Below are 6,000 nucleotides of genomic sequence, written 5' to 3'. Positions count from 1 at the left end.
GATTTCAAGTTTTCCTTTCTCTTTGGAGTGTTACAAGCTGTTTGTGAATAGATAAGATCCTTAAAGTTGCAAAGACTAAAGTCTCAAACCCAAAGAGATATTCTATTTAAAAGTTAAAACTCGTCCACGCCCTCCTAAAACGCCTTGTTTAAACATGCCCCCACATGTCTACATCACTGTGTGGGAAGATTTGCATAACACTGCCTAAATGTTCACGCAAAGAAAGAAGGCGTAACTTTGATCCTCGCTGCAGTATTGTTGCCGCCGCCGCCGCCATGTCGTGGAGACACTGTGTGTTTCATTGTGAAAGCGAAACTACTTTGTTTGGTCTTCCAAAAGAGGACACGACTAGAAATCAGTGGTTAAGTTGTATTTACAACACTGTTCCAGAACATTGTGCAACGCAATTTACAGAGGACTATTTCCTGAACCTGGGAGAATAGCCTACAATGTCTGTTCTGACTCACAGCCTGTAAGTATGTTTTCATATTTAAAGAACTTGCCACTGACGATTCAAACGCAAGTTTTGAGCAGTGTAGAGTAGTGCTTGTTGTTTGTCATTTCTCCGATCACAAATGCAGACATGGCTTTATGTTTACACGACGCGATGCAACACAACGTATAAAAAGACAGTTAAGTCATTATAATCAGTAATTATGTCCCCACTGGATGCAACAAATGCCTCGTTTGTAATGGGTTTTATTGGTTTTGCCTCGTCGCGCCAGGACACGGCATCATAGTATGGTAAGGGGCGTAACATTTCTGTCACACGCTTGAGGTATTCGGCCAATCACAATGCACTGGATAGCTGGCCAATCAGAGCACACCTCGCTTTTCAGACTGATGAGCTTTGTAAAAATTAGAGCATTAGGGCATAGAGAAGAAACAATAATGTATGTGGAAAATAATATGTTTTTTGAACCTTAAACCACATAAATGCATTTCATTACACCAAATAATGTTCTTTTTTAGCACTGTCATATGACCCCTTTAAATTGTCCTCGTCATAAACCACTTACAGGAGCAGCTCGAATATTGTCTGCATAAACAAATAATGACAAACCCAATTTCTGCTCTCACAATACCTGTGAATGTCTGTAACCAGAGTAACTGTAATTGAAGTAAATATCAAAGATGGAGACTTAGTCAAAATGAAACAACTAGTTGTCTAGTTAGGTTTTGTTCAGACAGCACATACTGGATACTGAATATTTATATAGTTATATAATGCAATCATCACTACTGAAACTAACTAAACTGTGTGTGAGCAAAATCGCATTTATCAGGAAGATACAACCATTTTAGGATTCTGTGGGAATGTAGCTTAAATTACAGACTTTAAAACTGTCTCCTCAGGGGGCCTCAACGGGGTTATAGCAGGCAAAAAAAAAAGATTTTACAAAATGTGTTTTTGGACTGTTAAAAATAATGAGATATTAGTCTCAGCGTCAGAAGTCATGCCCACAGACCACCCACTCCAATTGCTAAATGTCTGTTGCATATGGTACACTAAACTGGAAACATTTTCACAAAGTCAGAAGTCTAAGTCTGATCATTTACCAAGCTTGGACAATCTTTTGCCAACATCTGAAATGATTCCAGAGTGACCTCATTTTATTAGCTGTCCTAATTGAAGATGAGGCGAAGTACCTCACTGAAAATGGAACAGCTGCAACACAAATGAACATACCAAAGCTGACATTGCAGTTTGTGAATTCAGTATTCGGATCATCTGAATTGCTTGTTGGCACTAAAGAGAGACATGCTCTAAACAGACGTGTTGCGAGAGCGTCTTATTAGACTGGCTGTTGACAGAGTGCACACCACTAAAATAATAGGTGTTCTTTTCCATCAATTTAATAAAAAAGTATATATTTTACACATATGCATGGTATGCAAAAATATCAGTATCATCAGCTTGTACATGTGTACTGGTGAAAGCGCAGGCAGAGATGAAACACCATCAATGCTAAATGGATAAAATTAGGGAACACATGTCAGAGCTTGCCAGCCGTGGGCTGCTGGTTGAGAGACGCTTGTTTAGCTGCTGACTCTGTACTTAAGTCAAGTTCAAATGAGAGTAGTTTTCCAATTTCGGACTATAGGATCATATAGATATAAATGAATAACATATGCAGAAAGACTGTGGTTGATATGAAAAAAAAACATGAAAATAGAGTTAAATTTGAGATCACTGACACAAAAACATGCTTTTTCGATGACAGTAAAGAACCTCAGGAGAAGTTCACCACTGTCATAAACATCTCTTTTGCTCAATTGGGAATTAAAGCAAGACCTCAGAGGAAACACACACACATATAATCACATTTTCATTGATCACTGGGACTTGCTGTGTTCTCGTCCTCTCTCTACTGACATTAAGGTCAATAACAACAAATAAAGAGCAGTAGCGTAGAAACAGAGTGAGTTAAAAATGAAAGCTCATGTTAAAGATACTATAGAGGATTGGTAGCAAAAATAAAATGCTAAGGTAAGACGACATCAGCAAAATGAAGTGTCACTATGCAGTGTGAACAGTTGCTTGCCTCACTCTTTCGGTCAATTCCTCCAGAATCCGTCCTCCAACCCAACCAATAATAAAAGCAGTACAGCGTAAAGCATCATACATATGTGGAGTTTAATGGAGTATATTTGATGAGTTTATTTTCAGGTGTGTAAAGTCTGCCAGGGCTAGTGCTAACTGCTAGTGCTATCATGAATTATTAAGGTACCTCTCTAGGTGTCTTTGAATCAGCTTTGATGTATTTCTTTTTATGTACCCTGATCGCTCAGATTCTACACCGTCATTATACCTACATTATGTAGGAGCCCCACACCTTCTAATGGCCATAAACATTCAAGGGACAATCATGTATCATGAATATATCCAGAAACTAGTGCTGTCGACTGAATATAGTGTGATTAATTATTCAAAAATAATAATGTGATTAAAAAAACTACATCATTAATCATGTCCCCAACACATAAATTCTGCAAAAGGGGATTTTTTCTACCATCAGAGCAATTCAAGTTTGAAGTACCACCTTCGTGTTTTTGCAAGTACATGCAGACTGATCATTAAAAAATACCTCAGAATGACAAGGACAAAATATAATATTCCTTTATGATTAATGTTATGAAAATAAAAAAAAAATTGTAAGGTGACCATCTATTCAAAGATTTAATCATCTGCCATAATAATGTAACAAATCTTTATCTGGCATTTTTTCGCAGTGATAGATTCAACTTATTGTTATCAATTTCATGATGTGATCAAAATTTGATTTGATTCTCCTTCATCAACAGCCCTGCTAGAAACGTTGTTATAGCGTTTACTGTCCAAATAACAGTACAATAACTGTCAAACAATGACATAAACTGTTCTAATTTATTCAAACGAACAAACCCTTTACCTTAAGCTACTACCCTACTAAACTACCAAAAGAATTTCACACACTTTTCTACCAAGATGCAGATAATGCTCAACTTTAACCCGACAAATGAAAAGCCTCATGGCGTGAGTTGAACTTAAATCTCCAGTTTAATTTGATTTATCTGCTCCCTGTGTCTTTGAATTCAGACCGCTCCATCATAATGTCAGTGCATAATTTATGAGTTGAACAACAACAATTAAGTGATGTATATAAACAAATTTCGGGAGGAGCACGCACAGATAATTAACACGGCCAGTTCATCATTAGTGATTACACCATTTATCCAGTCAGCGCAAGAGAAAACTCCTATAAATAACCAAGTACGTCCTACCTTCGTTATCTCTCAACTTTCAGCATCCCTCCACCACCCCGACCCTTCAGCATAGTTTCTTCCCCAGCACGGGGAGAAGCACTCGGGGGGAGCACCGAGCTCGGAGCCCTCTCCCTGGACAGCATGCCAAATACGCATAACTTTTATTTAATTATATGTAAGTGTGAACTTGTGAAAACATCAACACGGAAGACTCTACATAATTCACTGAATGACTTCTAGAGAAAGACTGGTTGTCTGGTTAATGACGGACCGGTCTTTGAAGTCTGGGATTCGGCGGCTCTATGAATATCATGAATAAAACAAGAGAAAATTGTACTAATTCGATTCATTTATTCTAGAACATTGATTTTGTTAGGAAAGCCATCTGTGTTAGTGAAACATTTTCCTGCATGAGAAGCATGAGAGTAGAGCGGCCGTTCTCACCAACTGTTCCGGACAAGCACCATGTGCTAACGTAAGGCAACTCAAGTGCGTCAAATACAGCACTCGATACGTGACATAAGTAATATGATATCCTTATGACTCAAATAACTGAATCAAAAAGAGCATGAAGCTCTTTGAAGTACTGTCATGAACTGAATGAAGAAGGAAGCATTGCACTGTAATTTTGCCTTCCTGCCATAAAGAAATATCCAGATGGCCACAGAGGTACCCTACCTGCCCAAACACATGTCAAGTACAGTCTTGTGCCCTTTCTTTTACAACATACCCTCTCTTCAGCTCCTCCAGTTCTACCATGTGTGCCTGCACGTAACATGGGGTCCATTGAATGCTGAAGCTCTAGCTGGGAAAAAGACAGTGTTTAGCATTCCACCTGGTCATTAGGCAGCTGTGCAACTGATATATTCTGAGCCCCAATGTAAAATTAATGCCACCCTCGTATCAACCTCAGACAGACAGGCTAATGAGAGCATTGGAACAAACATGGCATCAAGTATTCCATATGCAGCACTATATTTTTAGCTCCATCTTCTTTTCACACTTCAGTGGCCTCAATCTTTAAACCCCACAACAAAAAACAAAAAAAACGTTTCTCTCACGATAGACTGGTGATTAAGCCTAACTTGGCCTAACCCAGAAAGGTTTACAAAGCCCCAAACAAAGCAAAACAAACAAAGACCTGGCTGGCGGTCATTAAACGGTCAGGGTTAGTTGCTAATAGTGGATAGTGTGAGGCAATTAGCACAGGGTCCAGGAAAGCCCTCGGCAGTCCTAATTAAGTCATTTCTAAGTTCACTGCAGAGGCACTGGACCCGCTTATCACACCCAAGAGGACTGCAGAAACCAACACAAGAGAGAGATCCAGGCAGAAACAATGGTAATTTCTAAATGATGTACTCGCTATGCTGTCTACATGAACTTCTGTTCTTTCCATAAGGGACCTTTTCCTTAGCCCACAGACAGTCTAAGCCTGTTGGGTGAAATGTTTTACAACGAGGGTCAGCTGTGATCTGCTGATGGTCAGTTTGAATGTTTCGAACCGGATAAACGAAGACCTCAGTCATCTACATTCACTCATTTTTCGCTGGCATCTGCTCTTGGATTCTCCTCTTGCCTTATGCTCTTCCTCTTTACCTGAGCTCTGTCTTCCTGGACAACAGTGTTAATGGCCATGCCATCAGGTCAGACTACAGCCCTCACTGGCATCTCTCTTCCTCTCTTCTGAGCTTCAGGAGCTGTTCACATTGCACTAGCTTTCCAGTGTTTTTCTATGTAAACACATACTAGATGGACGTATTTGGACATAACACTCACGTCTTGCATCTATTGCAGCTTCTCATTCATGATACAGCATTCTAAATACACAATGCCCAAGTTAAAATAAGTTCAACTTTTGAGAAAAAAAAAGTGTCTCCAGACCTTGAGTTTTTTCCCCATTCTATTGCCCGTCTCGTGTTTTTCAAAGCAAAAGTGTGTTCTGTGTGAATGGCCCCTTATGCTGCACTCTATCTTTTCGTACATTTCTTTCTCACTCATTTCTCTCACACTCACTCATCTGGTTTCAATTGTATTATTCATACTATATTTCAATATCTATAATTATTTAATCCAATATGTAACTTTTTAAAACCGTAACATCTGATTAAAGCAGTTATGTTCATAAAAAAATTCTCTTTCAAAAAAGTAATCTATTAGCATTATCTAGCCATGGTTATTTCCATTGTTTGTACAGTATAAGGAGCAGAAGTGATCATAGACAAGAAATCACAGTGACAGTCTCAGGCGTCATAT

General features: G+C 38.9%; 1 protein-coding gene across 3 annotated transcripts in view; it reads right to left on the bottom strand.

The window, feature by feature from the left end:
* LOC107590992 (VPS10 domain-containing receptor SorCS2-like) overlaps positions 1-6,000 on the bottom strand; it is a 172,458-nt gene that overhangs the window by 106,032 nt on the left and 60,426 nt on the right. The gene's annotated exons all lie outside the window — the stretch shown is intronic.

Source organism: Sinocyclocheilus grahami, unplaced genomic scaffold (assembly GCF_001515645.1).
Source record: "Sinocyclocheilus grahami isolate Dianchi unplaced genomic scaffold, SAMN03320097.WGS_v1.1 scaffold136.1, whole genome shotgun sequence".
NCBI classification, from domain to species: Eukaryota; Metazoa; Chordata; class Actinopteri; order Cypriniformes; family Cyprinidae; genus Sinocyclocheilus; species Sinocyclocheilus grahami.
Note: the sequence above shows the minus strand (reverse complement) of the source record. Positions and strands in the feature narration are given on the sequence as shown.